The 27,587-nt window shown below is 36.2% G+C and overlaps 3 long non-coding RNA genes across 7 annotated transcripts in view; all 3 read left to right on the top strand.

Annotated features, from left to right (window-relative positions):
- Positions 1–27,587, top strand: part of LOC127507952 (uncharacterized) — a 43,381-nt gene that overhangs the window by 8,884 nt on the left and 6,910 nt on the right. The gene's annotated exons all lie outside the window — the stretch shown is intronic.
- On the top strand, positions 712–25,500 carry LOC127507947 (uncharacterized). Of its 4 annotated transcripts, none has more exons than XR_007928604.1 (7): positions 712–1,536; positions 2,144–2,250; positions 2,968–3,015; positions 3,154–3,214; positions 3,303–3,382; positions 22,327–22,435; positions 24,816–25,500. It is a non-coding gene; the product is annotated as an uncharacterized LOC127507947 (long non-coding RNA). The 4 variants fall into 4 exon arrangements; XR_007928603.1 differs by lacking the exon at positions 22,327–22,435 and adding an exon at positions 3,561–3,669 and having other exon boundaries at positions 24,816–25,499; XR_007928602.1 differs by lacking the exons at positions 22,327–22,435; positions 24,816–25,500 and adding exons at positions 3,561–3,669; positions 6,039–6,723.
- LOC127507948 (uncharacterized) lies at positions 9,432–16,150 on the top strand. 2 transcript variants are annotated; one of them, XR_007928607.1, is made up of 7 exons: positions 9,435–12,097; positions 12,203–12,929; positions 13,041–13,192; positions 13,301–13,504; positions 13,606–13,811; positions 13,934–15,339; positions 15,452–16,150. It is a non-coding gene; the product is annotated as an uncharacterized LOC127507948 (long non-coding RNA). The 2 variants fall into 2 exon arrangements; XR_007928606.1 differs by having other exon boundaries at positions 9,432–12,929.

Here is a 27,587-nt window from a genome sequence, read left to right as displayed (position 1 = left end):
GGATTATTTTTTCCCCAAAATGCAATAAATCCATGACACGTTTTTTTTTTTTCAACAATAAAGTTGATTCACATATATGACAGCTTCTGAACTTTGCCAGTACTAATCTTATATACAGGCATTTGACTAAAAATACATTCAGTCGTCGCTCCCAAAATGAATTCAACGAGTCATCCTGTTAATGTTGTAAATTAATTATGTCTCCGTTTGTCATTACCGATTAAAGAATATCCGGCCCCACCGCACGGTTAAAATAAACACATTTGCCGAGTACATTGGTATTAAAAACGGCTTTTAAAAAACTGTTCATCTACTATTTAAGCTTATTATTATTATTCTTCCGATTCTTAGACTAAATTTCTAAATGCTACTCCTCCTAGACTGTACAAGCTACAACCACCAAACTCAGACTAAAGACTCATCAGACTCCATTAGCTGCCATTCTATGTACTATTTCTAAACCATTGAGACTCATTCAAACTCATAAACTCATTTAATCTATCTATCTATCTATCTATCTATCTATCTATCTATCTATCTATCTATCATCTGACCATTTCTATCTATCTCTCTATCTATCTGACTATTTCGATCATATCTTTCTAACTAAATCGATCTATCTATCTATCTACCATCTCATAGCAACCACCTAGAACAACCTAGCAACCGCCTAGCAACCACACAAATCACCCTGGCAACATCCTAGTAACCAGCCCGAGTGCCTTAGCAACCACATAGGAACACCCTAGCAACCACCCAGAATTCCTTAGCAACCGTATAGCAACACCTTAGCAACCACCCTGAGTACCCTAGCAACCACATAGCAACACCCTAGCAACCACCCCGAGTACCCTAGCAACCGTATAGCAACACCTTAGCAACCACCCTGAGTACCCTAGCAACCGCATAGCAACACCCTACCAACCATCCAAAATACCTTAGCAACCACATAGCAACACCCTAGCAACCACCCCTAGTACCTTAGCAACCACAAAGCAAAACCCCAGCAACCATATAAAACCCTTGCAACCACTCAGAGTACCCTGACTCTATCTATCTATCTATCTATCTATCTATCTATCTATCTATCTATCTATCTATCTATCTATCTATCTATCTGTCTGTCTGTCTGTCTGTCTTTTAAACTACTAAACTAAAACTTAAACTTTCAAACTTTCAAACTTCAAACTTTTAAAACTACTTCAAACTTTCTGGACCGGCTTTTTCAAGCCAACTTAAAGTTTGTCTAAAAACTTTTTTATTTTATTATTATTATTATTTTTTTTTTTTTTTTTTTTTACACACATTATATGACTGTCTTTAATTTTAAGTTACATAAAAATTGACAATTACAATTCTCAACCGCTAGATGGCAACTGTGGCTCTACTGAGACATGACTACTGGCAACGCGAGACTTGTTAGTTAGTAGAGATCACTGTTCCCAGATCTCGCGATGAACATTTCCACCATTTTACAACTGTCGGACAGCAAGCAAGAGCAAATGTTGAAGCAAATTCTTTCCTGCTTTTGGTCTTGTAAGTATCTGTGTTTTTCATTTTGACATGTGTTCGTTATTTATGTACATTATTTGTTATCATGTGTAGGAACCATGACATTTTAGCGGGTAACAGTGCAGACTCAGAGTAAGCCGTTTTGTGGTTAGATTAACATGCTACATGGACATGTCCTTGTGCCCTAAAACTCTTTAATTATCTAAATACAAGGGGGTAAACATGAAACCCGTGCTATCCATCGAGAAACACGGTATTGTTTACCTTGTTTATTATTACAGAAGCTCTTCGTCAGGCCAACATTGTAGCATTTCACATTACCGATCAAAAGCTTGGAGTAATGATGCTGAAAATTCAGCTTTGATCACAGGAATAAATTACAAATTGTAATGCTAGTTATTTTAAATTGTAATAATTTAAATATTACTGTTTATATTGTATTTTTGATCAAATACAAGGAATGTACCCTTGGAAAGTACAAGTGAATTCTTTCAAAAACATTAAACAAATCTTACAGGCCCAAACTTATGAACAGTAGTGTGTGTTATGCACTCATCATGTAAATCTTTGCTAGGGTTGGAATAAAGCAATTATTCTTATGTTGATTTTCTTTTATTTCTTTACTCAACAGGCTATTTTCTTACTCATAGTTTTCAGTCAGGCGACTGGAGCAGAGACCTGGAGGGCAAAACATCCATAGAACTGCAGGACAGGCCTGTCAATTGCGTCTCAAAAAAGGTAAACAAAATATTTGTGAGTAAAATGCACGTTTCTGGCACTTGTGATCCATAAACAGCACCTGCTGCAGTATTTCAATCACTAAACAGTAGAGTATTCACCTTAAGTAGCTTAAAGTAATAAAACAGTGAGATTGACAGATCAATTTCTTTATACAGTTTATCCATGATGCATACTACTGTATATACAGGCGAGCAGATGAGCCCAGAATATGAACGCCACACACTAACTGGGCAAGCAGATGAGCCTAGAACATAAATGCAATGCCTACCGACAAACTCAAACTGTGCGTTGCATTTATGTTCTAGGCTCATCTGCTTGCTCGACCTGTATATATAGTATGCATCATCAAAAAGGTGTATATTGAATTTGGCCTTGTTTTACCCTCCAGGTGGGTGTTCCTATAAAAACTAGCAATGAAGGTAAGCATACGCTATTTTAAGTATTTTCTTGTAAACAGTCAAATGGGTCTATTAATGAATCTATTAAATTTAATACAATTTAAAGATTGTTAATTGAACTCATCTGCAGGGCTCAGTAACAATAAAAAAGTAAGTAACACTTTCAGAATGTTTTCATTTGTGAGATTCACCTCAGAGCAGTGAAGCTGTAATTCCTGATGGATGGATGCAGTAGATAACATAAGTACTGTGTGAAAGTGTTGTTAGATACAAAAATCTCTCTCTCTCTCTCTCTCTCTCTCTCTCGTTTTTTTAGGCAATATCAACACCATACAACAGGCCCTGCTCTCCTCACCAAGAACAAGTAAGAAATTATCTAAAAAGATTTTTATTTATTTATTTATTTATTTATTTTTTACTGTGAACTATAACTTTGTTGTCATTTGTCTATAACAGCAGATAGTAATATTATTAAAAATATGATTCTGCATTGTATTTTCAGCACCCGAGCCATCACGGACATGGAAAGGTCTTGACACCTTGCCAAGAGCTGGATTTTTTTGGTAAGCATAAATAGATACGCAGATTTACACAATACACTATATCTGAAAAATGGTCGTAATTTACTAATACTGTATGTCATTGATCCAGAGACGCTAGGGAGGACTACAGAGCAAATATACACACATTCATTGATGACACAGCAACATTTAGATCATTTCTCTTTTAAGGTAATCTTTCTTTTGGAGTTCTTTACATAGCTCCTCTTCAAATTGAATTGGACACCACTGCTCTGCCACCGAACGGCATTACTTTAAGCCCATTGTTTTAATACTGCAAGGACATGTCTCTTTGAGGGTGAACCAGGTCATCTTGTTCCATCATCATCATCACAATTTCTGTTCCTAGTTGCAGGACGCATGATAGGACACTCTTTCCAACATGGTGGACCTCGGATGGCTGGAGTCAGCCAAGCAATAGTCCATGTACTTCTAGGAGGTTCACCCGAGACTGACTGGTATGTAGCATAATCAGTAATTGAAACAATTCATATTTTTTTTTAATTCATTTATACTGTTCTGCATGGAGCTTGATGGAGAGGCTGAACTCAGTTGTGATGTTGGGCCAGGAAGATCCCAAGCAAGACTAAGGTCAAGGACAGCTTGATATTCAGTGCAATACTATAGGTCATTGGACGCAGTTGAAACAAATACGTAAAGGACTCAAAGAAACTAGAGTGTGGCCACTGCTGATCGAAAGGAAAGATGTGGATATCTTTCCGAAAGAATATGAAAATTCACTCACCCCGTCGGTAAATTTTTAATTGCTATAAAGTGATGCATGTGTATACATATAGTAAAATTGTGAAATATTTTTACAATTTAAAATAACTGTTTTCAATTTGGATATATTTTAAAATATAATTTATTCCTGTGATCAAAGCTGACTTTTCAGCATCATTACTCCAGTCTTCAGTGTCACATGATCCTGCAGAAATCATTCTGATATGATGATTTGCTGCTCAAGAAACATTTATTATTGTTATTATTATCGATGTTGAAAACAGTTGTGTACAATTTCTTTTCAGGATTATTGAAGAATAGAAAGTTCAAAAGAACAGCATTTATCTGAAATAGAAACAACATTATAAATGTCTTTACTGTGACTTTTGATCAATTTAATGCACCCTTGATGAATAAAAGTGTTAATTTCTTTCAAAAAAAAAAAAAAAAACTCTGACCCCTAACTTTCGAACAGTAGCAGTAATGTTACAAAAGCTTTCCGTTTCAGATAAATGCTGTTCTTTTGAACTTTTCTATTCATCAAATAACCCTGAAAAAGTTGTACACAACTGTTTTTTCAACATTGATAATAATCATAAATGTTTCTTGAGCATCAAATCATCATATCAGAATGGTTTCTGAAGGATCATGTGACACTGAAGACTGGAGTAATGATGCTGAAAATTCAGCTTTGATCCCAGGAATACATAACTTTTAACTGAATATATAGTAAAGTGTAATTTTAAATTTGTAAAAATATTTCAGACTTCTTCTAAAACATGATTTAATTTAAGAATTTTGGCCACCACTATAGATAGGTAGGTGTGTGTGTGTGTGTGTGTGTGTGTGTGTAATACATATACACATCAGTTTATAGCTATAGATAGATGTTGAAACAGAAATATACTATAATTGTTTCCAGATGCTGCTTCCCTGTATCTGCTGGCAGTGTGGATTTGCATCACTTCATTGAGACCATAGTTTTTTAAAAAGTTCTTCAGTTTTTTCTTAGCCAAGAACAAAGAGTTTATTACTGGCCAAAAACAATTACCTGCAGAAATCACTTGCAGAAAGTGCGATGTTCCGGAATGCTGAGGTTTGACATGTGAGAGTATTATTTTCAATGGTGTTTAGTCTTGTGTTGCCACTTGCAGCAGTTAGCTAATGCTATTAACTGCTTTTCACAACAGTGCAGAACTTCGTGAGATTGCGCTGCAGTGATTTAAAAGGGAACTCGTTATCTCACAAATTAAAAAAAATTCTCACAATTGCGAGCTTACATAATTGTGGATTTGTGAAGATATAAAGTCAGAATTGTGATTCTGCAACTCGCAATTGTGAGGGGGGAAAAAAAGTCAGAATAGCGAGATAAAAAGATGCAATTAACTTTTTTTAAGCTTCCATAGTCATAATGTATGATTAAGAGCTCATATAAAAAAAGAATTTTATAGTTAAGTTATGGCAACAAACTGTAGCTACGCCTTTTAAAGACTTAGAGAGCAATATATTACTTTAGAGTGTGATCCTTGTATTTTATTCCTGCTATCGTAAAATTGAAAATGTCCTGGAAAATGATCGCTGAAAAAAAGAGTGGGAATCCTGTTTATGTAGGTCTGTATTTCACGTACAATTTGCTTTAATTTACAATGACTACATGTTTGATGACCTGGATTATATAATGGTGTGGTGGCAGGGATGACATCAGGAAAGACTATTTCATCACTTGTTCCTTTGAGATTTTCCTATGGGGTTTTATAATTTGAGTAAAATAAAGCCTGTGGTAAACATAACTTGATGATGCTTTTTCTTCTACAGTGTGCTTGGGGTGTGAGTGTGCCGTGTTTATTGTAGAACAAACTCTCAAAGTATTGTCACGTTATGTTCATCACAGAACTTATTTTACTCTTAAATTCAAGGAACTCATTAAACCCCATTAAGAAAATCTTGAGGGAACCAGGGGTGGGGTTTTGACATCAGACTTCCTCCACTCTATTTCTTAAATAGGAAAGAGGTAAGGCTGACTGTTAGGAAGAACAACTACTTGTATTAGGAATTCATCTACTAATTTGTTTGTTTGTTTTTGTTTTGTTTTGTCTTTATCTAGCATCCAGCTCTGACCTTGAGCACTTAGTAAAGTTGTGGCTGGGGTGGGAAGTGCCAGATGGAAAGATGGCAGTGAAAGTTGTTAATGCTGACATGCCGAAGTCCTCCACTTGCTTCAACATGCTACGCTTACCAGGTCATTACACGGATTTCAGCCATTTTAAGGACAAACTCCTTATGTGCATTGGCACTTCTGAGTTTGGTTTTGAACTTGTTTAGATCTATGAAATCCGACACAGTTGACACAAAGACACCATGTCTATAAGTTAAGTTACAGTACCATAGTTTGACCTGTTGTTTGGACTTGTTGGGACATTGATTTTGATGCAGTTAACCTATGCACATGTTCATGTAGTATTGCTGTTTTATTTTTGAGAAGGGGAAAAACCTAATGCAATATTTTATTTACAACAGACCTACACTGGTTTTAAAGCACTTTAGCTATCCATTCTTCTATGTATAAATGAAACAGTTTTTGAAAACAAAATACACATTGAATGTTATGGTTGAATTATTCATCAAATAAATTTAAATTCAATTCCAGCAGTCCAGTTAATGTGTCATTACTCAAGTGCTTGGCAAAACTACAGTGCAGCCATGTAAATGTCTATCCCATGGGATTGTGATGGTGACCTAGGATCCACTGTGCTTTGGTGTAAGTGGACCTTTTTTTCCAAATATATATTGTTTTCAGGGAGTTTCAGCATCATTTCAGCATCATTACTCCAGTCTTCAGTGTCACATGATCCTTCAGAAATCATTCTAATATGATGATTTTTGAAACAGTTGTGCTGCTTAATATTTTTTTATAACCTGTTGTGATACTTTTTTCAGGATTCTTTAATTAATAAAAAGTTAAAAATAACAGCATTTATTCAAAATAGAAATCTTTTCTAACAATATAAATCTTTTTATTCATCAAATATCACAGGTTATAAAAAATATTAAGCAGCACTACTGTTTCCAACATTAATAATATAAATCAGCATATCAGAATGATTTCTGAAGGATCATGTGCCATGGCACAGAAATGAATTATATTGTCAAGTATATTAAAATAGAAAACCATTATTTTAAACAATATTGCTGTTTTTTCCCTTGTATTTTTGATCAGATAAATATGTTGTGGGCCTATCTTGTTCAGATACATGGTATCATGAATTCTATCAAATACCAACAGATAAAAAAATCAAAACATGACCGCTTCTGCTAGAAATCCAATGATGGGCCGTGGTTGGATCTTCCATCAGGACAATGATCCAAAACAAACATCAAAACCAACACAAAAATGTGTCACTGAGCACAAAATGAAGCTTCTGCCATGGCTGTCTCAATCCCCTGACCTGAACCCTATAGAAAATGAGTGGAGTGAACTGAAGAGAAGAAGCACCAACATGGAGCTGGAATCTGAAGGATCTGTAGAGATTCTGTATGAAGGAATGGTCTCTGATCTCTTGTCAGGTGTTCTCCAAACTCATCAGGCATTATAGGAGAAGACTCGGAGCTGTTATCTTGGCAAAAGGAGGTTGCAAAAAGTATTGAATAAAAGGGTGCCAATAATTGTGGCCAACATGTTTTGGAGAAAAACATTTATTTCATAATGTGATTTATCAATATTCCTATTAATTATCTAAAGTCAAAAAAAAAAAAAAAAAAGATTCTGGTTCTCAACAAACTTTTCTTTTGGTATCTTCATTTTAAAGGCTCTCGATGGTTCAATCTCAGAGATATGGCGATCTTAATGCGGTCCCATCAGTAAATTGGTTGAATGTACACATTTTCAGTGGTCAAAATCCAAATGTGGGTCACTTTTATACAAACAGCCGATGCTGTTTTTATTTTAAAGAGGAATATCTGAAGAACAAATAATGTTGAAACTAGAAATGCATCTCCTTTTTTCTATCACCTGAAATGCATAGAACACACCTGAGTGCCATAAATATTCTTTTTCTAAAGTTTCCATGCCTGTTACTCTAAAAGTATTCAAGATATCTTAATATTCTTCTCATTCTTAATAAACATTTTTTTTTTTGGAATCTTTATTTTTATTTTTAAGCTGTGCTTTGTTGTATATCATTCTTTTTTTTATAATAATTTCCCTTAACCCATTGCTTAATTTCATTCTTTTCTTTTATCAGTACCAGTACTTTTTTATTCAGTATAAATATTAAAACAATCTTGAGAACAAAAATCAGTTATTAACTGCAACAAGTTTAAGATAAATTTAACTGGGTTGTTGGGAACAACCACTTGTTGTTGTTGTTGGGAAGATCAACACTTGTTTTGCAAAGCAAATTATTTGTAAGAAACAACATCACTGTCTCATTAACAGATGATGCAGTGATTATCAGAGTTTCATCTCTAATGTGTAAACGACAGTACATCGAGTGTTAATGGAGTCACACATTACAGCTCACAAAAGATGCTTTTGTACTGGTGAAATATTATCACCATGTAAAACAATGGTTTTCTATTTTTACTATGGGCTACTTTAAAATACAATTTATTTCTGTTGTTCAGCATCATTACTCCAGTCGTCAGTGTCACATGACATATTTCTTTATTTGGAAAGCTTTGCCAATGTGTAATCAGACTTAATTTATCTGCATATTCTTAGCGTGATGCAGCACAAACTGACTCCACTGACAACAAGCATTTTATAAGGAAAAGGGAAAAGTTTCATTCTTTTATTCAGAAAGTTCAGTTTTCCACCGTGTAATCAGTTAATCAGTATAAATATTATCTCCATATATTAAATCATATAATAAAGATGTATTCATGAAAACGTGACATTTTTAACCTGTTAGCCAGCACATCCTCCCCCCTTTGAATAAATCCCAAGAAATGGCAGACACTATGCAGTTTATTGTAAAGTCATAATTAATTATTGTCATAATAGTTATTCAAAATTTATTTTTTATGAAATATCGTTATGAAAATAAAAGTGAAGTTGGCCTTGTAGCAATCTAGAAATGCATTGCAGCTAAAGCCACATGTCTGACCATGTTATATTTCAAATCTGCAGATGAGAAGTTTAATTATGATGTTTTCAAGATCAAGTCATGTGGTTTTACTTTGAAAAGACTCTAAAATGCTAACTGATTATAGCATGACTTATTGCCATCTTGTACGCACCCATTCAGTGTATTCATTCTTTTGTTATGTGGTGCAAACTTCCCCGTTCAGTTTCAGTCCCCTGCACACATTCACACCTCTCCGACCTGATTATGGCTCAAATTATTCTTTTCTTTTGTCTCTATTATAATTACTGACGATGTTGTATTCAAGCAGATTAAATCCCTCATTTCTTTCATCAAACTTCTCACTTCACCATCTTTGAAACTGTATCAATGCAATGAAAAAAGAAACCTTCTTTGATGTGATGTGGCATCGGATCAAAAAATCAGACCGAAAACATATTCTTTTATGCCATTATAAATACAATATATTATTATGAAATACCCGACGTGGCATGGAGAACACAGATAAATGTTCTTAGGCCTGATCTGCTTGCAGTAAAGCTGAAAAAAGACCTTTTCCAATTGTAAGACAAAGAGGTTCTGATCGATCGATATTTATTCATAAACTGACGATGCATAGTTTAACATATATCTTACAAAAATAATGCAACATTTCTTCCAGGTGAGCATTTATAAATTTGCTTTAAAACAAAACACAGTAACTTTTCTTTGCTAATATAACCTCTGACCTTAACTGGTTATTTTTGGATAACTTATTTCTCAAAATGAAGAAAACCTCTGAAGGATACACATACAAGTGACATACAGGTTTTTATATAGAACTACAAAGGAACAATTTCCTTATTTCTATTTAAAATAGAAACACATTAGTATACAGTGCTTACATTTATTAGACCCCCTGTCATAATAAAAAGAAAACACAGATATTCGACTGTCAAACACTTGTTTAAAACTAAAATCTTGGTTTCTGTGAAGGCTTGACTTGACCTCAAAGACACCATGTCAAGGACTTAGTTCAAATATATCAACATAATATCAATAGTATTATTATATGAAAGGAGGTAAAGAGTTTTTTTTTTTTTTTTTTTCTTACTAAACTAAACTAAAGCAGTAGGGCGTGATGGGCCATCAACACCTGGCCATGGGCTGCAGGATGCTGATTGGTTGTTTGATCCGGGGCTGTTGGGTGCTGAGATGCGATTGGTTGTCTACCGCTTCATCTGGACATCATTGTGAAAAGTTACCAACAGCTATTTTTCAGTTTTATCTGGAAATCAGTCTATTGCTTGTGACTGTGAAGACTTACAAGAGTTGTTTTCAGTATCATCTGGAGAATTATCTGTTCTTTGTGACCAGTAACAGCTTGTTTTGGATATTCAGCATTTGAAATGGCTTCTGAAAGGTAAGTACTTTCTATCTATTATCTGACTACACCGCATAGAATGCTTTACTTATTTATTTATTTTTTTTTTTTTCTTGTTTCCAGTCCAAGAATCTAAAAAAAATATTAAACAAAGAAGCATTTACTAGATAAGTAAAAAGTATTGTGTTGTTTTCTGAAGAAAAAAACAATCAAAATTAAGTGAGTTTTTGCTTGAAACAAGCTAAATTATCTGGACTGGAAACAAGAAGAAAAAAAAACTAAAGAAAAGCATTTTTAAAGAAACACACACACACACACACACACTGTGTAGCTGTCTTGTTTTTATTTGTTAAAAGATCTTACTGTTAAACAAAATTTGTGCAAATTCAGTAATGTCATTTTGGGGATAGTTGAGTCGGTGACACAAAGCTTTCAGGCCAGAGTGAAAAGATACACATTTGCACCTTGGCACTACAATTTGTGTTTTATTTTTATATTTTTGTGATTGTTTTTGAAGAGTTGTGTCTGATGTCTACATGATGCCTACTTGTTATTTAGCACATCTATATGCATTATTAAACCACTGTTGGTCTTCTTATTGTTCGCACAGCTCTTTCCACAGCAGGATCTACTTTCTCTGCTCTCACTGCAAGAAGGCTCCACGCTCCCTTCCTGGGCACCTCAGGACGGCGTGCATGCGCGACCGCACAGAGGCAGAGATACAGGCCACTGTGATTGAAGCCAAGAAAGAGATGTCTGAATTTACCCACAAGGGACGTTTCTGGGATTACCAGCGTATTCGAGACATCTTGGCAACTGCTGATCCTCTTGCCAGGTGTGTAAATTTTTGCTCCTTTGTCATGTCCTGTTGCAGTGCAATACTCAGTGTGTGTGTGTGTGTGTGTGTGTGTATTCACTGTTATGTATTTTATTTCCTTAGGTTGTTAGAGGAGATGCAGAAGAAGGGCCTGGTTGTAATGAACATACCTCCAGTTCTCCCGGCCCCCCCGCTGCCTGCGCCCTCTCCAGCTACATCTGCTCCTCAAAGCCCTGGAGAAGGTGCGGACGAGCCAGACGAGGAGCCAGACCGCGAGCCATCGTCTGAGGAGAGCTCTGGAGAGTTCTATCAGAGGTAAAGTTTCACATCATCATTCTCAGATAACATGTGCAGCGATTGGACATGATTTCTCTTGAACATATTCACAATCATTTGAGCACCTGGTTTATTTTCTTTCAGCACTGAGGGACCGAGGTGGACCGATGAAGTCAGGGTGGAGATGTCAAAAAAGGGCCTGTACAAGAAACACTCCATCGATCACCCCCTCCTTCGGGGATTTAATCGATATTTGCGTGTTGACTTGGGCAACAAAAAGAGCAAACAAGAGGTAAGTGAAAGAAAAGATACCTTTAAGTGTCACCCACACACTCACGCTTTCACACAGAAAAATAAAGAAATAAATGTGAAGACAAATGCTCTTCTGAACTGTGTGCTGCGGTCACATGTTAACCTGTGTTATATTCAGCCCTGCAGATTTTAATGTGAAATGTATACTTACAGGTGGAAGAAGTCTCCAGGTTCATGTATTACGTGGACCCCAGTGAGCCGAACCTGAATTTTGTGCGGGAGGTGGAGAAAGTGCGAGAGTACTTCAATACACTGACCCAGACAAAGCTCTCGAAGCAGACGGTGCTGAACTACTGGAAGAGTCTCAAGAGGTCAGTACTGTGTAACGTAAACATCTCATCTGAATTTCAACTAATATTTATGGGATGATTATTCGTCTTCTGACTGTAACAACCCTTCCTGTCTCTCTCTTCAAGGTTCATGAGGTACATTGTTACCAGCACCAGCATCCGTGTCAAAGATCCCAGCCTGTACAACGACTGCAAGAGCTTCACTGATCCTCTGGATGGCATACGGGCTGGGATGTCTAAGAAGGTCAACAAGGAGCAGACACAAAAAAGGTCAGTTTTTTTTTTTTTTTACTCTTTTTTTTTTTTTTTTTTATCTATTTAATGGAAAGCACAGGTGAGTTCAAGTTCAACATTACTATTTTTTTTTTTTTCCCTCAGGTTCCGCGGCTACGGCAAGGAAAAATTTCCGGCTGACTGCATCACAATCTTGGATGCTGCTTATACGGATTTCCTGGCTGTCATGGGCAAACTTCAGGGTCCAGGAGCCATTTCAGGGGAGGAACTCAGCAAAAACGAACGTCTGCTTGTCCTCTATTATCTTGAGGCCATAATTATGCTTAAACTTCTACAACGCCCAGGGGTTGTTACGAATATGACCGTAAGTGTATTTTAGTAACAACAGCATCTTTTATTTTCCTTTACCCATATGCCTCCTGATCTTGTGCTTCACAGATGCGTGTACCTTTTGAGTGTTTGTGACGCCTGTCATTGAAAGCACACAACTGTCTGTTTTCAGGTTGAGGAATGGAAGGGGAGAACCCGGCATCCAAACGGAGCTTCCGTGGCGGTGAAGGAGCATAAAACGGCCGCGTCGCAAATAGCAGAAGTACCGCTGACTGATGACCAAGAACATGTGAGTTTAAGTTCAAAATTACACTCAGATTAAATGTATTGTGGATAAAGGCATGCAGGACTACAGGGCTATATGTATTAATGTGTGAGTGTTATTTATTTATTTTCCCAGTGGTTTGGCCTGTACTTCGATGAGATTCGGCCGGTGATGTTACAAGGTAATAAGTCAGTGGACAATGCAGCAGCAGAGCAGAGTTTTTTTGTTTCAAGTACTGGAAGGCCAATTTATAACCCCTGCAACGACTTGAAAAGATTCCATGCCAAGTAAGTGCCATTATACATATCTGTATCATTTTTTACAAAATCTAAAGTACACAAATTTGTTCATGGTCCCCTTGTTGTTTTGCATACTTATGTTGCTGTGTGTCCTAGATACAACATTCCCAGGGTGACCAGCAGCGACGCTCGGACAGCCTTTGAGACGGCTGCTAAAAATCTGCCGGAGGTGCAGAGGAATGCGGTGGCACGTCTCTTGGGACACACGCCGGAAACAGCAGAGAAGCATTACCGGATGAAAACTCCGGCAGATGCATTCCTGGCCAAGGTTGTGGTCGATGAGCTCACTGCAAAAACACGGTATGCAATCTGAAATCTAACGAATGAGATTATTGTGATGTTGCTACTCAAAGCCATCATTAATTAGCACTTTCTTTGCTTTTTATTCTTTGATCTTATAGAGGTGCGTCTAGTGGGGCTTCTGGCCAAGAGAAAAGGATGGATGAACAGACGGCGTTTGACTTGCTGGTTCAGTCCTGCCCAGTGACTCTTGACGGGCCTCCTCCGAAAAGGGCACGCAGACACGAACTGTGCGCTGAACACGAGAGGCACTGCTACGACCGCTGGCGCAGCGAGCAGCTCAAGCTGCGTGAACAGCGTGTCCTTGGTGAGGAGCCACATACGTGTTCTGTGACAGTCATATATGTAATGTCAGGGCTGCACAAATAGTGAAATCTCATAGAACATGTAACCACAATGGCTAATGCTTCTCGTGATTTGTCTTTATAGAATATTTCGGTCGGTGTCAGCTGTCTGAGTCACAAGTGGAGGCCTGGGTGGAGAAACAAGGATGGACGTCTAACGTCCCACAGGCTTCCCTAATACTCAAGAAATACTCCAAGTAGCCTTGAACAGCTCCCCTGCGGCTCTGTGGGTTACAAAAATAAATGTGAGCGGGCTACTTCCAAGCCACATTATTTTTGTGCCTACTTTTCAGCCACAAAACACCACCTCTCTTGCTCTCCAAGTTGCCCTGAATGACTCTGTCTCTTTTTTTAGTACTTTACTCAAAGATATGTGAGCGGGCTAATTTCCAAGCCACATATCTCTTCTCTTTGTCTACTTTTTTGTTTTCAGCCACAAAACACCACCTCTCTTGCTCTCCAAGTTGCCCTGAATGACTCTGTCTCTTTTTTTAGTACTTTACTCAAAGATATGTGAGCGGGCTAATTTCCAAGCCACATATCTCTTCTCTTTGTCTACTTTTTTGTTTTCAGCCACAAAACACCACCTCTCTTGCTCTCCAAGTTGCCCTGAATGACTCTGTCTCTTTTTTTAGTACTTTACTCAAAGATATGTGAGCGGGCTAATTTCCAAGCCACATATCTCTTCTCTTTGTCTACTTTTTTGTTTTCAGCCACAAAACACCACCTCTCTTGCTCTCCAAGTTGCCCTGAATGACTCTGTCTCTTTTTTTAGTACTTTACTCAAAGATATGTGAGCGGGCTAATTTCCAAGCCACATATCTCTTCTCTTTGTCTACTTTTTTGTTTTCAGCCACAAAACACCACCTCTCTTGCTCTCCAAGTTGCCCTGAATGACTCTGTCTCTTTTTTTAGTACTTTACTCAAAGATATGTGAGCGGGCTAATTTCCAAGCCACATATCTCTTCTCTTTGTCTACTTTTTTGTTTTCAGCCACAAAACACCACCTCTCTTGCTCTCCAAGTTGCCCTGAATGACTCTGTCTCTTTTTTTAGTACTTTACTCAAAGATATGTGAGCGGGCTAATTTCCAAGCCACATATCTCTTCTCTTTGTCTACTTTTTTGTTTTCAGCCACAAAACACCACCTCTCTTGCTCTCCAAGTTGCCCTGAATGACTCTGTCTCTTTTTTTAGTACTTTACTCAAAGATATGTGAGCGGGCTAATTTCCAAGCCACATATCTCTTCTCTTTGTCTACTTTTTTGTTTTCAGCCACAAAACACCACCTCTCTTGCTCTCCAAGTTGCCCTGAATGACTCTGTCTCTTTTTTTAGTACTTTACTCAAAGATATGTGAGCGGGCTAATTTCCAAGCCACATATCTCTTCTCCTTGCCTACTTTTTTGTTTTCAGCCACAAAAAAGTAAAAAAAGACCACCAATACAGATTTTTTTTTCTTTCAATATTCATAGGCAACTGGAAGTGCACCAGGTAATGATACAAAACCTTTATGCACACTCTCACACACTCACAAACTCACAAATGCTCCACTAATCATTCAATTCATTAAGTTGAACTACTGTGATTTTTTTCTTCATTGCAGCTACAAATAACCAAACATCAGCAGCTCACTCGAGGACCACTACATGAGGACTCCAGAGAAGAAGAAGAAGAAGACGAAGACGAAGAAGAAGGAGGAGGAGGATTTGACAGAGGAAGGCGCACGCTGGATCCATACGCTGCATCTCATTTCGGAGACTGCGTCCTACGGAGGTCGCATTTGAAGGCTGCATACGTCATCAAGGATGTCTTATTTAAGAAAAGTAAACGTAATTAAACAAACTGTTATTCCTCGTGAGACGTAAAATACTATAATTTCTTTCTTACTTTGCAATCTAACAGTTAATTTTTTTTCAAATGAGACCGCCTCGATGACATATGCAGCCTTCAAAAGTGACCTTCGGAGGACACAGCCTTCAAAACAAGACAGCTATAATCATTATATTCTTATTCTGTACATACAGATGCTATTATAATTTTTTGTTCATGTTTTCAATCTACGTTTGTCATTTCTTCTTTTGTTGTTAATGATCTGTATTTGTCATTATTCAAGTCTTATTTGTTGCACTTTATTAATCGTGTACCTGTCATAGGTATTCATGTTTATATCAGGCAACCAAAAGTTGCAGAGGTCAGAGTGTCAAAATGCTCAAAGACAAACTAATTTTGTTAAAACTCTAATAGAAAGTTGACATTTTTATACTTGTATTGATTTTTCATGTTTTTTTTCCTCTGTTGTGCACTTTAAGTTGTGTAAGTTTCATGAATAAACATGTTTGAACAAAATACATTTCTTTTTACAATTTATTTTCTATACGCTATGTGTTCTTAAGTACCCAGATAGCATGGTGACATTGATACGATGTAGATTTTTGGTCCAAAGCATCATTTTGGTTGAGACTGACATTTCAGTGTTTAAAGAGTGCGTTGGATCAGCGTTGAAATTTTGATGAAAGCCGACCGCACACATGGGTGAAGACAGTTGAAAGGTGAATTCTAGAATCCACTGCCGCGTCAATACATGTCTTTTGAGTTATTAATCATCATTTATGATGATTAAGTTCATTTCATCAACTTATGTTAAAGCATTTATTTTCCTTTTCAAACATTAGAGAATAATGATGAATATTGTCTGTGCCTCTCACTGAGAGAAAAGTACAACTTATCAGTATGTTTTGAGGAACGTTCCTGTTTACAGTTGGAGACAGGGCCAACTTCAGCCTTGAAGAAGCTGTGAATCATGTGTATCTGTGTATGTGCGCTAGTGTTCTGTGTCTAGGTCCTGTATTGGTATCAATGGACAGATGGCATTTGGCCGGAGACCTGAAGACGTCATGTCATGACCCAACAGGACATCCAGTACCTAAATCCAGGGTCCCCTTGTCAGCATCCTGACGAATGGAGATATGCTTCTGACTATCTGTCCATGTGTGGAAGATTCCTAATCTTGTCTATTTTTCTTAGCCAATCCGAATCATTTTAACCCGTGGTAATGACGTAGTTAGTGGAAATGTGAATGTACGCAGAGCGGCCTACGAACTCCATGTGAGACTTGAAGCTGGCTTCTGCTGATGAGGCTGCAAACTATTCTTCAACAAAATTTTCTTCAATTTATTTTTGACTCCTGATCTTCATTCATCATATCTGGCCTTTTGGGTCTTTAATTGTAAAATTCCCCTACACAGTGACACTGAACTAACGGTGATTTGTAGTTGATGACCACAAGATCATGCAGGTATGTTTGAAACTCTGGCCACTGATTGGTAAACGCCCATTTTGGTTTTGCATGTGCACTTCTCAGTAGTCTAACAATTCCTCCTCATTCAAGAGAAAACACAGGTGCATCTTACACAGTAGTGTTGTTTGTTAAACTACCTGACGTCTCTGGGTTTATTCCTCTGTTCTTCTATTTTGTTTTCTGTGCTTGTTATGTGCATTGGATTTATTGTTACTGAATCTAATAAGATGTATTCATTTAAAAAAAGTTTTAAGGTGTTTGAACAAATTATCCTAATTAATTATATTATTTATTATATTTTCTAAATTCTTAAAAAGTGCAGGCATCTTGCTTTACTAACATTTATTAGGAATTTTATGATTGTAGTTCCAACAACATTTCTTGAAGTGCAAGGACATGAACGTAAGCAAGAATATCATACTTTACAGCCCATGAATTGCATCTATTACTCAATGCTTGCAGAGCACCTTGACGTCTTTCCTTTAATAGGAATGAAGGCAGATGACAAATGAGACATTGGTAACTTTCAAGTCATATTAATGTATAATTTGCATGCAAAATGACTTGGAGTTGCAGTACATCACACTGGAAACAGTGTAACACATTAGCAACAGCGCTGTAATTATGAAAAATGACCTATTAATGTATTGTCAGCATACCAGGACCCTGTCAGATAAACAACAGGCAGACACATTATTGTTTGGGTTACTTAAGCAAATAAATAGACACAAACAGCATCAAAACTCTATGCCCTTACAGACCAATTTGATCATGTTTACTTATTTATTTATTTATTTATTTATTCATTTATTTATTTATTTATTTATTTATTAGGCACCATTAGCCTCGAAATGATTAACAGTTATGATGTTGTTTTGAGTGGTTGGAATCCTGAGCCATGCCCACACTGATTACAAGGTGTTTGGTTTCATATCTTTGACGTTCTATTGCGTAGGCTGTGCGTAGCCACGATTTAGCTCGTAGTCAGACCGGCTATTTGTAGCCCACCTATAGTCAATCCTGATTTATTGTATTTTTTGAACAGGAAGTGCATGAGATGATTGATATCCCATCATGTTTGCAATGTCAATGATATCTACAAGATGTAAGTGACATTTCATGACATGGTCTATCTGTAGTCACGATTTAGCTCTGAATTTGATAGGTTATGTGCAGTCTGCTTTTAGCCCACCCGGCGAAATCGAGGCAATCTATAGTCTAATTTTTACAGCTTGACTATAGCCCTGATTCAGACCAGCAATTAGTGTAGCCAAAATAGTGTTAAGCAGCCTAATTTTCGGCCACAAAGCTTGTGGGATTCATTATATATGCTACCATCAAATGCAAGTCGCCCATACATTTGAAACAGCATATTTTTGGTGTCACACAATCATACACATTCTACAATGTATGTGAAGAGTTTGGTTCCAAAACGCTATAACTCTGATTTTGATTAATTTGAGTTAAAAGCTGTTTTCTTTACCAAGAAAGTGGCAAGATGAAAACCACTATTTTCTGTTTCAAACTTTCACATAGCATCTTTTGGTTATAAAAACATTAAAAATTCAAATCTACATTTTGATTTTAAAATGTTTATTATATAATGGATTATTTTTTCCCCAAAATGCAATAAATCCATGACACGTTTTTTTTTTTTCAACAATAAAGTTGATTCACATATATGACAGCTTCTGAACTTTGCCAGTACTAATCTTATATACAGGCATTTGACTAAAAATACATTCAGTCGTCGCTCCCAAAATGAATTCAACGAGTCATCCTGTTAATGTTGTAAATTAATTATGTCTCCGTTTGTCATTACCGATTAAAGAATATCCGGCCCCACCGCACGGTTAAAATAAACACATTTGCCGAGTACATTGGTATTAAAAACGGCTTTTAAAAAACTGTTCATCTACTATTTAAGCTTATTATTATTATTCTTCCGATTCTTAGACTAAATTTCTAAATGCTACTCCTCCTAGACTGTACAAGCTACAACCACCAAACTCAGACTAAAGACTCATCAGACTCCATTAGCTGCCATTCTATGTACTATTTCTAAACCATTGAGACTCATTCAAACTCATAAACTCATTTAATCTATCTATCTATCTATCTATCTATCTATCTATCTATCTATCTATCTATCTATCTATCTATCTATCTATCTATCTATCATCTGACCATTTCTATCTATCTCTCTATCTATCTGACTATTTCGATCATATCTTTCTAACTAAATCGATCTATCTATCTATCTACCATCTCATAGCAACCACCTAGAACAACCTAGCAACCGCCTAGCAACCACACAAATCACCCTGGCAACATCCTAGTAACCAGCCCGAGTGCCTTAGCAACCACATAGGAACACCCTAGCAACCACCCAGAATTCCTTAGCAACCGTATAGCAACACCTTAGCAACCACCCTGAGTACCCTAGCAACCACATAGCAACACCCTAGCAACCACCCCGAGTACCCTAGCAACCGTATAGCAACACCTTAGCAACCACCCTGAGTACCCTAGCAACCGCATAGCAACACCCTACCAACCATCCAAAATACCTTAGCAACCACATAGCAACACCCTAGCAACCACCCCTAGTACCTTAGCAACCACAAAGCAAAACCCCAGCAACCATATAAAACCCTTGCAACCACTCAGAGTACCCTGACTCTATCTATCTATCTATCTATCTATCTATCTATCTATCTATCTATCTATCTATCTATCTATCTATCTGTCTGTCTGTCTGTCTGTCTTTTAAACTACTAAACTAAAACTTAAACTTTCAAACTTTCAAACTTCAAACTTTTAAAACTACTTCAAACTTTCTGGACCGGCTTTTTCAAGCCAACTTAAAGTTTGTCTAAAAACTTTTTTATTTTATTATTATTATTATTATTTATTTTTATTTTTTTTTACACACATTATATGACTGTCTTTAATTTTAAGTTACATAAAAATTGACAATTACAATTCTCAACCGCTAGATGGCAACTGTGGCTCTACTGAGACATGACTACTGGCAACGCGAGACTTGTTAGTTAGTAGAGATCACTGTTCCCAGATCTCGCGATGAACATTTCCACCATTTTACAACTGTCGGACAGCAAGCAAGAGCAAATGTTGAAGCAAATTCTTTCCTGCTTTTGGTCTTGTAAGTATCTGTGTTTTTCATTTTGACATGTGTTCGTTATTTATGTACATTATTTGTTATCATGTGTAGGAACCATGACATTTTAGCGGGTAACAGTGCAGACTCAGAGTAAGCCGTTTTGTGGTTAGATTAACATGCTACATGGACATGTCCTTGTGCCCTAAAACTCTTTAATTATCTAAATACAAGGGGGTAAACATGAAACCCGTGCTATCCATCGAGAAACACGGTATTGTTTACCTTGTTTATTATTACAGAAGCTCTTCGTCAGGCCAACATTGTAGCATTTCACATTACCGATCAAAAGCTTGGAGTAATGATGCTGAAAATTCAGCTTTGATCACAGGAATAAATTACAAATTGTAATGCTAGTTATTTTAAATTGTAATAATTTAAATATTACTGTTTATATTGTATTTTTGATCAAATACAAGGAATGTACCCTTGGAAAGTACAAGTGAATTCTTTCAAAAACATTAAACAAATCTTACAGGCCCAAACTTATGAACAGTAGTGTGTGTTATGCACTCATCATGTAAATCTTTGCTAGGGTTGGAATAAAGCAATTATTCTTATGTTGATTTTCTTTTATTTCTTTACTCAACAGGCTATTTTCTTACTCATAGTTTTCAGTCAGGCGACTGGAGCAGAGACCTGGAGGGCAAAACATCCATAGAACTGCAGGACAGGCCTGTCAATTGCGTCTCAAAAAAGGTAAACAAAATATTTGTGAGTAAAATGCACGTTTCTGGCACTTGTGATCCATAAACAGCACCTGCTGCAGTATTTCAATCACTAAACAGTAGAGTATTCACCTTAAGTAGCTTAAAGTAATAAAACAGTGAGATTGACAGATCAATTTCTTTATACAGTTTATCCATGATGCATACTACTGTATATACAGGCGAGCAGATGAGCCCAGAATATGAACGCCACACACTAACTGGGCAAGCAGATGAGCCTAGAACATAAATGCAATGCCTACCGACAAACTCAAACTGTGCGTTGCATTTATGTTCTAGGCTCATCTGCTTGCTCGACCTGTATATATAGTATGCATCATCAAAAAGGTGTATATTGAATTTGGCCTTGTTTTACCCTCCAGGTGGGTGTTCCTATAAAAACTAGCAATGAAGGTAAGCATACGCTATTTTAAGTATTTTCTTGTAAACAGTCAAATGGGTCTATTAATGAATCTATTAAATTTAATACAATTTAAAGATTGTTAATTGAACTCATCTGCAGGGCTCAGTAACAATAAAAAAGTAAGTAACACTTTCAGAATGTTTTCATTTGTGAGATTCACCTCAGAGCAGTGAAGCTGTAATTCCTGATGGATGGATGCAGTAGATAACATAAGTACTGTGTGAAAGTGTTGTTAGATACAAAAATCTCTCTCTCTCTCTCTCTCTCTCTCTCGTTTTTTTAGGCAATATCAACACCATACAACAGGCCCTGCTCTCCTCACCAAGAACAAGTAAGAAATTATCTAAAAAGATTTTTATTTATTTATTTATTTTTTACTGTGAACTATAACTTTGTTGTCATTTGTCTATAACAGCAGATAGTAATATTATTAAAAATATGATTCTGCATTGTATTTTCAGCACCCGAGCCATCACGGACATGGAAAGGTCTTGACACCTTGCCAAGAGCTGGATTTTTTTGGTAAGCATAAATAGATACGCAGATTTACACAATACACTATATCTGAAAAATGGTCGTAATTTACTAATACTGTATGTCATTGATCCAGAGACGCTAGGGAGGACTACAGAGCAAATATACACACATTCATTGATGACACAGCAACATTTAGATCATTTCTCTTTTAAGGTAATCTTTCTTTTGGAGTTCTTTACATAGCTCCTCTTCAAATTGAATTGGACACCACTGCTCTGCCACCGAACGGCATTACTTTAAGCCCATTGTTTTAATACTGCAAGGACATGTCTCTTTGAGGGTGAACCAGGTCATCTTGTTCCATCATCATCATCACAATTTCTGTTCCTAGTTGCAGGACGCATGATAGGACACTCTTTCCAACATGGTGGACCTCGGATGGCTGGAGTCAGCCAAGCAATAGTCCATGTACTTCTAGGAGGTTCACCCGAGACTGACTGGTATGTAGCATAATCAGTAATTGAAACAATTCATATTTTTTTTTAATTCATTTATACTGTTCTGCATGGAGCTTGATGGAGAGGCTGAACTCAGTTGTGATGTTGGGCCAGGAAGATCCCAAGCAAGACTAAGGTCAAGGACAGCTTGATATTCAGTGCAATACTATAGGTCATTGGACGCAGTTGAAACAAATACGTAAAGGACTCAAAGAAACTAGAGTGTGGCCACTGCTGATCGAAAGGAAAGATGTGGATATCTTTCCGAAAGAATATGAAAATTCACTCACCCCGTCGGTAAATTTTTAATTGCTATAAAGTGATGCATGTGTATACATATAGTAAAATTGTGAAATATTTTTACAATTTAAAATAACTGTTTTCAATTTGGATATATTTTAAAATATAATTTATTCCTGTGATCAAAGCTGACTTTTCAGCATCATTACTCCAGTCTTCAGTGTCACATGATCCTGCAGAAATCATTCTGATATGATGATTTGCTGCTCAAGAAACATTTATTATTGTTATTATTATCGATGTTGAAAACAGTTGTGTACAATTTCTTTTCAGGATTATTGAAGAATAGAAAGTTCAAAAGAACAGCATTTATCTGAAATAGAAACAACATTATAAATGTCTTTACTGTGACTTTTGATCAATTTAATGCACCCTTGATGAATAAAAGTGTTAATTTCTTTCAAAAAAAAAAAAAAAAAACTCTGACCCCTAACTTTCGAACAGTAGCAGTAATGTTACAAAAGCTTTCCGTTTCAGATAAATGCTGTTCTTTTGAACTTTTCTATTCATCAAATAACCCTGAAAAAGTTGTACACAACTGTTTTTTCAACATTGATAATAATCATAAATGTTTCTTGAGCATCAAATCATCATATCAGAATGGTTTCTGAAGGATCATGTGACACTGAAGACTGGAGTAATGATGCTGAAAATTCAGCTTTGATCCCAGGAATACATAACTTTTAACTGAATATATAGTAAAGTGTAATTTTAAATTTGTAAAAATATTTCAGACTTCTTCTAAAACATGATTTAATTTAAGAATTTTGGCCACCACTATAGATAGGTAGGTGTGTGTGTGTGTGTGTGTGTGTGTGTGTGTGTGTGTGTAATACATATACACATCAGTTTATAGCTATAGATAGATGTTGAAACAGAAATATACTATAATTGTTTCCAGATGCTGCTTCCCTGTATCTGCTGGCAGTGTGGATTTGCATCACTTCATTGAGACCATAGTTTTTTAAAAAGTTCTTCAGTTTTTTCTTAGCCAAGAACAAAGAGTTTATCACTGGCCAAAAACAATTACCTGCAGAAATCACTTGCAGAAAGTGCGATGTTCCGGAATGCTGAGGTTTGACATGTGAGAGTATTATTTTCAATGGTGTTTAGTCTTGTGTTGCCACTTGCAGCAGTTAGCTAATGCTATTAACTGCTTTTCACAACAGTGCAGAACTTCGTGAGATTGCGCTGCAGTGATTTAAAAGGGAACTCGTTATCTCACAAATTCAAAAAAATTCTCACAATTGCGAGCTTACATAATTGTGGATTTGTGAAGATATAAAGTCAGAATTGTGATTCTGCAACTCGCAATTGTGAGGGGGGAAAAAAAGTCAGAATAGCGAGATAAAAAGATGCAATTAACTTTTTTTAAGCTTCCATAGTCATAATGTATGATTAAGAGCTCATATAAAAAAAGAATTTTATAGTTAAGTTATGGCAACAAACTGTAGCTACGCCTTTTAAAGACTTAGAGAGCAATATATTACTTTAGAGTGTGATCCTTGTATTTTATTCCTGCTATCGTAAAATTGAAAATGTCCTGGAAAATGATCGCTGAAAAAAAGAGTGGGAATCCTGTTTATGTAGGTCTGTATTTCACGTACAATTTGCTTTAATTTACAATGACTACATGTTTGATGACCTGGATTATATAATGGTGTGGTGGCAGGGATGACATCAGGAAAGACTATTTCATCACTTGTTCCTTTGAGATTTTCCTATGGGGTTTTATAATTTGAGTAAAATAAAGCCTGTGGTAAACATAACTTGATGATGCTTTTTCTTCTACAGTGTGCTTGGGGTGTGAGTGTGCCGTGTTTATTGTAGAACAAACTCTCAAAGTATTGTCACGTTATGTTCATCACAGAACTTATTTTACTCTTAAATTCAAGGAACTCATTAAACCCCATTAAGAAAATCTTGAGGGAACCAGGGGTGGGGTTTTGACATCAGACTTCCTCCACTCTATTTCTTAAATAGGAAAGAGGTAAGGCTGACTGTTAGGAAGAACAACTACTTGTATTAGGAATTCATCTACTAATTTGTTTGTTTGTTTTTGTTTTGTTTTGTCTTTATCTAGCATCCAGCTCTGACCTTGAGCACTTAGTAAAGTTGTGGCTGGGGTGGGAAGTGCCAGATGGAAAGATGGCAGTGAAAGTTGTTAATGCTGACATGCCGAAGTCCTCCACTTGCTTCAACATGCTACGCTTACCAGGTCATTACACGGATTTCAGCCATTTTAAGGACAAACTCCTTATGTGCATTGGCACTTCTGAGTTTGGTTTTGAACTTGTTTAGATCTATGAAATCCGACACAGTTGACACAAAGACACCATGTCTATAAGTTAAGTTACAGTACCATAGTTTGACCTGTTGTTTGGACTTGTTGGGACATTGATTTTGATGCAGTTAACCTATGCACATGTTCATGTAGTATTGCTGTTTTATTTTTGAGAAGGGGAAAAACCTAATGCAATATTTTATTTACAACAGACCTACACTGGTTTTAAAGCACTTTAGCTATCCATTCTTCTATGTATAAATGAAACAGTTTTTGAAAACAAAATACACATTGAATGTTATGGTTGAATTATTCATCAAATAAATTTAAATTCAATTCCAGCAGTCCAGTTAATGTGTCATTACTCAAGTGCTTGGCAAAACTACAGTGCAGCCATGTAAATGTCTATCCCATGGGATTGTGATGGTGACCTAGGATCCACTGTGCTTTGGTGTAAGTGGACCTTTTTTTCCAAATATATATTGTTTTCAGGGAGTTTCAGCATCATTTCAGCATCATTACTCCAGTCTTCAGTGTCACATGATCCTTCAGAAATCATTCTAATATGATGATTTTTGAAACAGTTGTGCTGCTTAATATTTTTTTATAACCTGTTGTGATACTTTTTTCAGGATTCTTTAATTAATAAAAAGTTAAAAATAACAGCATTTATTCAAAATAGAAATCTTTTCTAACAATATAAATCTTTTTATTCATCAAATATCACAGGTTATAAAAAATATTAAGCAGCACTACTGTTTCCAACATTAATAATATAAATCAGCATATCAGAATGATTTCTGAAGGATCATGTGCCATGGCACAGAAATGAATTATATTGTCAAGTATATTAAAATAGAAAACCATTATTTTAAACAATATTGCTGTTTTTTCCCTTGTATTTTTGATCAGATAAATATGTTGTGGGCCTATCTTGTTCAGATACATGGTATCATGAATTCTATCAAATACCAACAGATAAAAAAATCAAAACATGACCGCTTCTGCTAGAAATCCAATGATGGGCCGTGGTTGGATCTTCCATCAGGACAATGATCCAAAACAAACATCAAAACCAACACAAAAATGTGTCACTGAGCACAAAATGAAGCTTCTGCCATGGCTGTCTCAATCCCCTGACCTGAACCCTATAGAAAATGAGTGGAGTGAACTGAAGAGAAGAAGCACCAACATGGAGCTGGAATCTGAAGGATCTGTAGAGATTCTGTATGAAGGAATGGTCTCTGATCTCTTGTCAGGTGTTCTCCAAACTCATCAGGCATTATAGGAGAAGACTCGGAGCTGTTATCTTGGCAAAAGGAGGTTGCAAAAAGTATTGAATAAAAGGGTGCCAATAATTGTGGCCAACATGTTTTGGAGAAAAACATTTATTTCATAATGTGATTTATCAATATTCCTATTAATTATCTAAAGTCAAAAAAAAAAAAAAAAAAGATTCTGGTTCTCAACAAACTTTTCTTTTGGTATCTTCATTTTAAAGGCTCTCGATGGTTCAATCTCAGAGATATGGCGATCTTAATGCGGTCCCATCAGTAAATTGGTTGAATGTACACATTTTCAGTGGTCAAAATCCAAATGTGGGTCACTTTTATACAAACAGCCGATGCTGTTTTTATTTTAAAGAGGAATATCTGAAGAACAAATAATGTTGAAACTAGAAATGCATCTCCTTTTTTCTATCACCTGAAATGCATAGAACACACCTGAGTGCCATAAATATTCTTTTTCTAAAGTTTCCATGCCTGTTACTCTAAAAGTATTCAAGATATCTTAATATTCTTCTCATTCTTAATAAACATTTTTTTTTTTGGAATCTTTATTTTTATTTTTAAGCTGTGCTTTGTTGTATATCATTCTTTTTTTTATAATAATTTCCCTTAACCCATTGCTTAATTTCATTCTTTTCTTTTATCAGTACCAGTACTTTTTTATTCAGTATAAATATTAAAACAATCTTGAGAACAAAAATCAGTTATTAACTGCAACAAGTTTAAGATAAATTTAACTGGGTTGTTGGGAACAACCACTTGTTGTTGTTGTTGGGAAGATCAACACTTGTTTTGCAAAGCAAATTATTTGTAAGAAACAACATCACTGTCTCATTAACAGATGATGCAGTGATTATCAGAGTTTCATCTCTAATGTGTAAACGACAGTACATCGAGTGTTAATGGAGTCACACATTACAGCTCACAAAAGATGCTTTTGTACTGGTGAAATATTATCACCATGTAAAACAATGGTTTTCTATTTTTACTATGGGCTACTTTAAAATACAATTTATTTCTGTTGTTCAGCATCATTACTCCAGTCGTCAGTGTCACATGACATATTTCTTTATTTGGAAAGCTTTGCCAATGTGTAATCAGACTTAATTTATCTGCATATTCTTAGCGTGATGCAGCACAAACTGACTCCACTGACAACAAGCATTTTATAAGGAAAAGGGAAAAGTTTCATTCTTTTATTCAGAAAGTTCAGTTTTCCACCGTGTAATCAGTTAATCAGTATAAATATTATCTCCATATATTAAATCATATAATAAAGATG

Source organism: Ctenopharyngodon idella, unplaced genomic scaffold (assembly GCF_019924925.1).
Source record: "Ctenopharyngodon idella isolate HZGC_01 unplaced genomic scaffold, HZGC01 HZGC01CH25, whole genome shotgun sequence".
In the NCBI taxonomy this organism is placed as follows: domain Eukaryota; kingdom Metazoa; phylum Chordata; class Actinopteri; order Cypriniformes; family Xenocyprididae; genus Ctenopharyngodon; species Ctenopharyngodon idella.
The sequence above is the reverse complement of the archived record's forward strand: the minus strand, read 5'-3'. Positions and strand labels throughout refer to the sequence as shown.